Raw genomic sequence first — 10,206 nt, forward strand, 5'->3', positions numbered from 1 at the left:
GGCGGTGATGAAAGAGCTGCTTAGCTATTAATGTGGTGAAAATTATTACTTATTATTAAGGTCTAAAAGCAAGCCAAGCTACCTAGCAGCCAGCCGGAAGAAGGTGATTTTTAGATCAATTTTTCCCAATCCCAAATATCCAATTTACTAGAATTTTCTTTAGCCAGGCTGGCAACAAGTGAGTTGTCCCCCAATGAATGCCATAAAGTTTGATTTAGGGTACAGTGATGAACATAAACCCCCAAGTCAGGGTGGTGCAGGTGTGTTCCTTAGCCTAGCCCTTTGCCAAGGATTTTTCATATAAAACCAGAATTATGACAATGCTTAAAACCGGTATGAAAAGTGCTATAGCTTCTAACGTCTGAGATTTATATTGATGGGTTTTGTACCAGAGCCACCTCCCTCCTCATAAAGCTGCACATCAGCTTTGAGATGCCAGACAAGAAACCACCTGCCTTTCTCCTGATTTATTACCAGAGTCATCTGGTGCCATTTGATTCCTCCCGGTATGAAACCATTAATTATTTATATTGTGAAGAAATAGAAATAGGTGTCAGGTGTCTGTTTTCAGGTTGGCATTGGCAGAGAGGAACGCAGGGTATTCCGAGCATCCCTACCAGCGTGCAAGACGTAAAAGAGAAACTGCCCTGAGGCTGCCTTAGAAGGAGCAAAACGAGGAATGAAAGTGTTATTTGTTTGTGAGATGCTGCTCGGGGCTGCCGTGCTGGCACGCCGAGTACCACGCGCTGCGGGGAGATGCACGTCCTGCTTACCACCACCCGTGTGCTCACAAACAGCTCTAGACCTGGAGAGGACTTAGTACTTTTTTTTTCTTTCTGCTTAAGCCAGTCTGTGTGTTTTGAGCTCCACTGATCTTGGTCTGTGAGGTTCTTCTGAGTTTAAACAGCTGTTTTGTTTTTGCTTGGTAAATAGGTTTCTTGGCTGTGATCCTTTTTGTTTTGCACCTTAAAGCTTCACTTCAAACTTGTGGTTCACAATAATCTCACAGCTCAACTCGCAGCAAAAGCTGTAAGCATCTCTCATAGGGACGTGGGGGGAAATCACAGAAAGAGTTTAAGTATGTGGTGGTGATAGCACACCAGCGCTGCCGGCACACAAGGTGAAGGTGGATTTAATATGAAAGCTTCATGGTTACAGCATCACATTTTGTACTTCTTGTGTGCACGTGGGTGATTTGATGAGTGCTGCCTTCTCTTGAGTTACAGTGTAAAACCAGATTTGGCAAAAAAGAAAGGCGAAAGGACACAGGATGGGAGCTGGAAGGAGGCACAGGATTCAGAGCCAGGCAAATCAGGCTTCTTAGGAAAAGGTGGTCCTTCTGGAAGAGAAAGGCCTCTGTACATGCAAATGCAGACTTGAAATCATTCTCACGTGGTGTTTCGTGGAATTAAAATGTTAATATTCTCTGTAGATAATTAGTAGAGAAGCAGATGAACAGCAGAGACCCATCTACCAGATACTTCCTAGCAAAGCATTTTCTCCTTATTATTTTCTGTTGCCTTCCTACTCAGCTTAAAAAAATATATCCCATCACATATGATATATTAGTTCAGATCGCTGCCAGCGTAAGGAGCCAAACAGTGAGTATCCCGGAGGATGCGGCTGCCAGCTCCTCAGGGGACAAGAGGGACACTTGCCAAAAGGAAGATAGTTTCCAGAACTTACTAATGAATTTGCAGAGATATCCCAAAATGGTAGGCCCAGGCAGTAGGAAAACTGTTTCTTCATCCATCATGTTTTTACTTTGTGCTCTTGTTCAGCACAAACCACTTTGTACTTGATTTATCAGCCCCAAATGAACCATGTTGGCGGCACTGGGGTGCAGTCACAGGCCACACACGGGATGGACAGGTTTTACTGGCGTTTCGGTCCTGCTGAGCAGCTGCTCTTGACACCGCTGCGGGCAGGATGACACGGTTCAGTTTAGATGACTTTAATTGCTGTCCTTTCCTCTTTTTAATGTATTTTGGATGTACCTGTAGCAAATAGTGATGATTCTCTGCAAACCGCTCTCTGGTACCCTTTACCTGAGGCACAGGGCAGGGTGCTGCTGCTCTGCCTCTGCCCCTGCAAACGGACTGTCCCAGGGACCGTATGTTTTGCTGCAGCAATAGCAGATGTTATAGTCCATCAGCGTGCTGTAGATCTGCAAAATATTTACTCCTTGAGCAAAGGTTTTGCCACAGAATGGCTTTTGCTGCTGGGAGAGAGCAGAATGTGGGATAGTTTCCCGGGACGCTAAGGAATAAGATTTCACCCCGCTGCTTGGCGAGCGGCTGCCGGGAGCAGGCACAGTCCGGCAGGCTGGGCTTCACGTTCTGCCAATGAAATCATGTTTATCAGCAGTAGTTCATTTGAACATTATTAATTTTCGAGGCTCGATACGTGTTTGCTTCCCTCCCCATACTGCAGAAGCCCACGCTCCCTTCTCTGCCTTAGGAAAAATAAATTTCAAAACTTTTTGTGCAAGAGAAGGAAGAGAAAACCAGACCATTTTCCTGAGGCCATAGAATTTCTCAGATATCCATTTCAAGGTGTTTATTACAGCCTTTCATCCCGTCCCCTGACTGTTGAGACTAAATTCCCTGCCTGGCAACAGATGGAATGCCAATTTATTTTTAGCAGTTTGTTTGCTTTGATTGAACCCTTAAACAGTACCCTGCTTTGAAGTCCTTGAATTACCTTGGGGGCTAACAAGCAAGGCTGAACTTCTCCACACAAGGAAATTCAGGAGAGAAACTACCTGTGATGAGGAACTATCCTGGCTGCATAAAACCAATGTTTTACTCTTCATGTAGGGGACCTGGAGTATGTTATAACTATTAACTGGCACACTGAGCAGTGAGTTATTAGTTTTATTTTACAGAAAGGAAAACAGCAGAGACTAATGCCACCTCAGCAAGGGCTGGATGAGTGTGTAAGGTCGTCTTCAGTCTTAGTTCTCCATGAATCTGACAAAAGACATAGAAATGCATCCAATGGCCTTGAGACAGGCACGTCACCCCTGTTTGCATGATCCTGCACGCACAATTTTTTCTGGGAAAGCAACAGTTATATACAAACCTTCTAATTTCTTTTGTCTGAACCAGGAGAGGCATAAACAGCAAGAATTTCCTTGCAATTTAGAAGGAAAAAAACATAAGTAAGATAAATTTATCCTTCCTCTGTGCTTTTCAGACTTTTGAATCTTCCAGCGCCGTTATTTGTAGGAGACATTAGGTGCGTTGGCAGTGGACTGTTGGCCTTGCTAACCTAATAAACCCCGTGGATTAAAAATGTTCCTGTGGCCAGTGGCCAGCTGCAGCCCAGCCACGAATCCACCCTGGCGCCCACGTGCTATCCCAAGCGCAGCCCCTTCCTGCGGAGGTGGAGAGAGGCGATGGGACGGTGAGACAGAGCTGCTGGAGCACAGGGATGCAGACAAGGAATTTCTGCATCAAAATTAGAATATCCCGCTGTGCTGGAGTCTATTACATGTTTGGAAGGGGTTACTCCTGCTAAATATATTCACGTATAAATGAAGTAATACTGTCCTCTGCCTTATGAATTCATCAGCATTCAGCAGCTCTCCGGGCTGGGAGGTACGCAGAAGGATGCACAAATCCATGTGAAAACTCTTTGGAGGACTTTTTAATGCTTTCTGTAATGAATATAACAGGGATAATTTCTTTTAATCGGCCAACGTCTCTGCAAGCTGTCAGCCACTGCTGCATAGAGAACAAAGTGTCTCCCTTGCATTCCCCCGAAAAGGTCTTAATAAAGCTCTGCCCATTTCTGGGAAGCCTAAAAATCTTTGTGCTTATTCCAGTGTAGAGCTGTATACAAAATATGAGAGTTACCAAGTCCCTCTCCTGGGGCCTGGCTAGAAAATGAACAGCTTTTATTAAAAATACTTTACTTCTGCTCTCCTTTCACCCATTTGTTCAGTTCTTTGCTCAAATTATCCTTTGAGTCATAGAGAGCTCTTTTAGACCCCTCCTTGTGGTTTTAGACCCCTCCTTTTGTTTTTTCCCCCCCAAATGGCTTTTAATAATTAAGTGTAATGGAGAAGCTTTGATTGGATTCCTCACTCAGATGGTTAATTAGGTATATCTAAATAAGTTACAAAATGTATTCCTTTGGACTCAATTCCTTTTTCTTTATCCAAACTACACTGTTCTCCAGAGAGTTCTTGTTTGAGAATTGACTGAAGGTAATTATTTCAGATAATTAAGATCACTAAGCAAAGTAATTTAATTTTCTTCCCTGCCTCTTCCTCCCTCCAAGAAATGTAAATGTCTGTGTAACACTCAATCAATAAAAAAACCTTCTCAAAGGTTAAGTTGGCCAAGTATGCTGTTAAGTTAGGAGAGACTAGCATGAAGTGAAATCCAGTAGAGATGTTTAGAAAAGTAATGAAATTTCCAATTGAATGATTTTTACCCCCCACCATGATTTTTTGGGGGTTTGGTGTTGTTTTTGTTTTGTTTTTTTTTAATTCTGCATCTCTGCCAAGGGCAGAGCAGGGACAGCAGGTACAAATACATGAACCTCTATGGCCAAATTAGTTGTATTGAACTCAGCTGCTCTGGGGCAGGGTTGGCCTGGCTGAGACCCAGCAGGTGAAGGAGATGCAGAATCACGAGAGAAAGGTGAATTGCATCAAAATGACGAGGCTCCACCAGTGACATGTGCAGCAAACCCTATTTAGCAAGGACTGTGGTGGGGTAGCAGAAGAGAAAGAGAAGTTCAGGGCTTTGGAAGACTGAAAAAGTTGGACATGAAAAGGTATTTGGTGTTTTCATTTTCTTTTTTATTCTTGTTTTCTTGCCTTTTCATTATCTCTGGGTGTCTGGTTGCTACACAGATATAATGTGTAGTTAGGGAAGTTTGGAAGAAATATGCTTTAACCTTTTTGTTGGAGTGAGTAATTGGAGGAAGAGAGGATTGTTTTTCTCTAAATCACAACATTTTTCATGTTCATTAACTTCTCTGTTTAAAGCTGAAGAAGGGATGAAGTCAGGAACTCTTTCCTTTTGTGCTTGGTCTTGGGGCTATGAGACAGGGACCTGTTTACCAAACTTGTTTTATGTAACCAAAGAAACTGCAAAGCAATGAGGTTTCTCTTTGTTCACTGAGATCCTCAGTCATTCCAGTTCCTGCCAGTTTAACCCACTCTTTGTTTCTCTGTCTCTTTACAAATGTTTCTTGTTGCCTTAGCTGTGTCCTGTCTGTGTCCTATGCTGCTTGTGCAGAGAGTTGGTGATATTTCTATAGAAAACATCTTTTTTAGTTCCCTTTCCCTGTAACTCCGTGGTGTCTCAAACTGCAAGTTCAGAAAGTGCTTAGTCTCTCATCGGTACAGTATGTCCAGGTACAGACAAGCAAAAAATAGCAATGCTAAGTCTTAAGCAGCTTTCAGGATTTAAACTTTACTCAATCCTGTATGCTGGGCTGTGCCTTCAGCTCAAACCTCATCTACGGCTGGGTCAAACCTTCCTGACCTGGTTAGTGTTGCCTGAATCCAAAAGCCTTGGGCTGTGTTGGGGGTTTAGCTCCTGCCTGTGCAGCCCTGTTCCAGGTGTGTGGGCGAGGAGGGGTCGCTGGCAGAGGAGGGGAGCCTGTGATCTTATGGAGTGGAAAAATCTCTCCCTGCTGCAGAAGTCTGGGCTGGACTTGCGAAGAAATGTGCTAGGTACTGAAACATGGGGGATGTGTCTGCATGTCTGAAGTACTTCTAAAAATCACTTTAGCTCAGAGAAGATGGACTCTCTGCTCATGTGTTTACCTTAAACTGCTTTGGCTTCTCTTTTCAGAGTCTATGGGAAGCCACTGCTGTGTTTAAGGTTGTTTGTGATATGATGTGGACTCTGGAGAAGCAAAAGGTCTGGGGCCATTTAAATGTGGCTCTGTAGAAAGGACAGGTCCTGGACAGGGTGTCCAGGTCTCTAACAAGTGCCTGCAGAGCGTTTGGGAACAGTGGCTACTTTCCATAGCACCAAGGTTCCCACCTGTTACTTTCCAAAGCTTAGATCAGGTTTTTTAGTTCCAGTCACTTTGTAGTGACTGCACACTTTTATTAAAGCTTCCTGTGGTGTGTTCATTATAATTTCTGTTTTACAAGGGCCACTCACTGAAATGCACAAACACTTCAGCAACCTGTCAGTGCTCGGCTTTGAAGCCAGTGTAGAGGTGAATACCAAAGATCTGCTATCTTAATTAGTACAAGAGGTTACAGAGATGTTAATACCTGCTCTTGCCGGGCTGACAGAAAGTTGTGGTATAAAATGCCTGTAAAACAGAGGGTTCTGGGCACTACTGTTTTTCCTGAGCTCAAGTTAGCAGATTGCAGCTTCGCTTGCTCGGATGAACGTGCTTGTTGGTGCGAGCCTGAGTTGGAGCATACGGAGAATCATGGCTTGCGCTTGGGCCAAGGGTGGGAACTGCCAGGAAGGTCTTAATTCCTTCAAGCTTTGATGGTATCAAATTCTATCGGAAATAGTTGAAATAATGCCTGCACCTTGTGGCTATGAAATGTGATCTTTCAATTAATGTGTTTTCTAAACAGCCTTGCTGCTGTGTTAGGAAGCTTTGTTGGGGTGTGGGCGCAGGGCATGCATCTTATCAGCACCTATCCCTGCAAACTGCTGTGACCTGAGGCCAGAAGGGCCCCAGTGCCGTGACTGCTGCCCACAGCACCTGCACAAGGTCCACTAGACAGCAGCCAGAAACACATTTTTTTTTTTACCATCACTGTGACAAACTGGAACACTTGTTTCCATAGTGCTGGGATGCTGAGCAGCTCAAGTGTGAGGGTCAGCAGAAAGGAAGAGGCACCTTGGGAATCCCAGCTTGCTCCGGGGCTGTGTGCAGGGAGGTTACACCAGGGAAAGGGTGACTCCAGCAGGTATTCGTGGCAATTAATGGAAATCAGACACTGGACAAGATGTACCTCTTGCAGCCTTGTTCTTCCTGGCCTTGCCCAGTCTGTTCTTGTGATGGAATTCCTGAGATGCGTAACAGCTAGAAGCCCTGCTTGAAGTCCTCAAGCAGTCACTGTGTGGGCATGGAATAACAGTGATGCTTCGGTCTTTGTTGTTGTTCTTGGGACTTGGTGTTGCAGTAGGGTGCTGGAGCCCTTTGCCCATATTGCTGCCACAGTCCTTTCCCTGAAATGTTTATAATTTCAGGCCCTGATTCTGTAGTGAGGTGGTTTTGGCTGAATCTTTCAGGATTATCTGTATGTGACAAGTAATACTCAACCTGTCTAAAGGTGGTAAAAATCTTGCTTTAATTAATTAACTTATTGTATTTTATGATGTTTGGTGTGCCTCCTTGGTACTCAGAGGATCTCAGATCTTTGATCCAGAGGGTGTGATTTATTGGGCAATTATACATCTACACACCATCAGTCATGCTGGAAAGAGGCGCTGTGATCTCATCAGTCTGGGAGAACGTGACATGGAAGGACTTTTATCAAGCGAAGGGGGGGCTGATGGATGGTGAAGTCAGGGAAGTATTGATCCAAGCCAATATATTATCTTTAATATTGTGCAGATGGTAGCGAAGAGAGACCCTGCACTAGTGTTAGTGTTTTTTCCACAGTGAAGAATTGCCCTTATGTGAAGTTTCATTTCAATGAGGAATGATGTTTTGGGACATTAAATGATTTCTTATGGAAATGTTTGTTCTTTCATTATACAAAGAAACAGGCGAAATGCACAATTATTTTTCTTGCGCTACCAGGAAGAAATAGTGTGAGGTGAGTCCTCTTGGGAATATGGTAGGGGAGAAGAGTTTTCTATATGTGCTGCTCTGTTTTGGGGGATGACTTAGCAAATCGCATACTGCAGGCCCCAGCGTGGGTAAGTGACTGCTGGAGCCCCTCTGAGTTACCCACAGGCTATCACTGGTTGTGCTACTTTGTCTCTCCAAGAACAACAAGCTGCAGAAGTTGCAGTATGTTTCTGTAGGAGAATTAAAAGGAACCTTGGCCCAGGCCATGCACTTGTAGATAAACTTTGCTGCAGGTCTTAGGCCCAGATGGTGGCTATGGAGAGGTGAGATCTGGAGAAGATTTTTAACATGTTTAGTCCTGTTGACTTGCCAAATGGCTCCTGAATCAGGGTCAGAATATGCATTACATGACACAGGTTTTCCCCTTCTATTACTGTTTCTTCTTAATTTGAAGGTCATTCCTCTGAGTTTAGCAGAGGCTTTTCTGTTGATGACTGATGCGTTCCTCCTGCTATCTGTTCTACCTTGTAATACTGGATTTATTAATGTATCAACAGAGTTCTTCCCATATTCATTAGGGCCAGATGGTGATAAGAAGGACTTCTGCTTTAAAAATTACCTTCCTCCTTTACTTCCCTGGCCCCCACCAACAAAAGAAAGGGAGGGGATTAATCTTAGACTAACAGTGTTTTGGCTGATGCCTGCCTTCAGAAGTCATTAGTGAGATAACCAGGTAATGAGACTGATGTAAGAGACCTTGACTTGTGTTGGCAGAAGAGAGGGTGAACCACAATGCAGCATTTTTGTTTTCATTGGGATCAGGCTGCTTCGTACAAGATACAGCACAGCCTTACAACAGCAGCTGCTGGTGGAGATGATCTTTGCTCTGCAGACCACACATGTGCCATAACTTTGGCACAGATAACCCATCCCCACTGGAGAGATTCAAGAGGTTACTGTGTCTTTGTAGATGTCTCATGGCTTGTGGTTCTTGAGATACTAAAAGTTTAGGGTAGAACAATCAAAGATGCTCTATCGGTGTGCACAAGGTGAAGAATTCTGAATGTGGACCATAATGGTGAACTGAATTACAAATAAGGTGTCCCTATTTCCAATAGATTAATGGTCTTTAGCTGAAAGGAGTTAATGCTGCTTTGCTCCTGGCATCAAGCATCCAGTTGTTTCATGTACTCTCCATGCATGTTGGCTCATGTTGATTTCATGGGTATCTCAGACCACTTGGCCTCCTTGTTTATCAGGCGATAAAACTGGGCAGCCTCCGCAGGGGCACCTCAGCCCAACTGCTGTTGCTCCAGGTTTTGCAAACAAAGAGCCCTGCTGCACCAAGCAGAGGATGGCTGTACTTTCCCTGGTCCCCACTGGAGGTCACTGGAACATTGTTTACCGTTGTCCGTTAGAACAAAGGAACTGCAAAACTGACGTTTCATTAAATTAATGTTTTAAATTTTCAGAGACTTTTTATCAATTTTACATGTGAAAATAAATCTCCAAATTGCTCATAATCCCTGTGTGTAATATGTACTTTATAAACATTTCTTATGCCCCGAGGAGACATCAGCAGAGTCTTTTATTTTACAAAAGTATGAATCAACTGATAGGAATTTTGAGAAGGGCTCCTGTAATGGGTTCTCTGTACTCCAGCTTTCTTTGTCATACCCTGATGGACATGTCCTCAGTGCAAAAACATACCTTAAGCTGTACTGTGTTCACCAGCCAGAAACTTAAATGTTACCATTGCCAATCATTTTATTACATATATGTTGTTCTATATGCTGCAAAGAAGGTGAGCAATTTGATGTTCTGCACAGGTCATCTTATTAAATTTGGTTCAGACCAGGGAGGCAAAGAACATTTTTATTTTTCCTCTGCTCTTTTGCAGGCAGCAGTTCCTGCCTATGCAAATTTTTGGGAAGTCTGCTCAGATACCCCTCCTGTCCCAGATACAGACCCGCCTCGTGCATGAGGAGCCCTCTGCACTTGGTGCTGGAGCAGAAGCAGATGCTAGACTAACAGGATCTAATTATCAGTAATAAGAAAAGTTTGGCAACTAGTCACAGAATCAGCAATAAAATGAAACAAAGCTTCTTCTCAACCCATCTATCAAAGTGTGTGCAGTTGCTGTTAATGATAGACTGAATAATAATGAGTATTAACTAAAAGGATCCCTTTATATTTCCCAGTGATATTTAAAGCCAAGAAATAGACTCTTGACTTCTGGGTGATATCCAGTTTCAATATAGCACTGGGATTTATATTTTAGTCTTCATATGTAAAGTGCATTTGTGAAATATATCAGCTTGTGGCAAATTAGGTGCCATTTGCTGTAATTTTTTTGACTGTGAGCGAGTGCACACAGTTGACTGACTAGAGCAGTGCTTGGTCTCCTTAGAAAATTTGTGGGAGGAGCTGGGGTTTTCCATTTCAGATGTAGGTACTTCCTTTAAATCT

The sequence above is a fragment of the Nyctibius grandis genome, chromosome 27 (genome assembly GCF_013368605.1).
Source record: "Nyctibius grandis isolate bNycGra1 chromosome 27, bNycGra1.pri, whole genome shotgun sequence".
Taxonomy (NCBI): domain Eukaryota; kingdom Metazoa; phylum Chordata; class Aves; order Nyctibiiformes; family Nyctibiidae; genus Nyctibius; species Nyctibius grandis.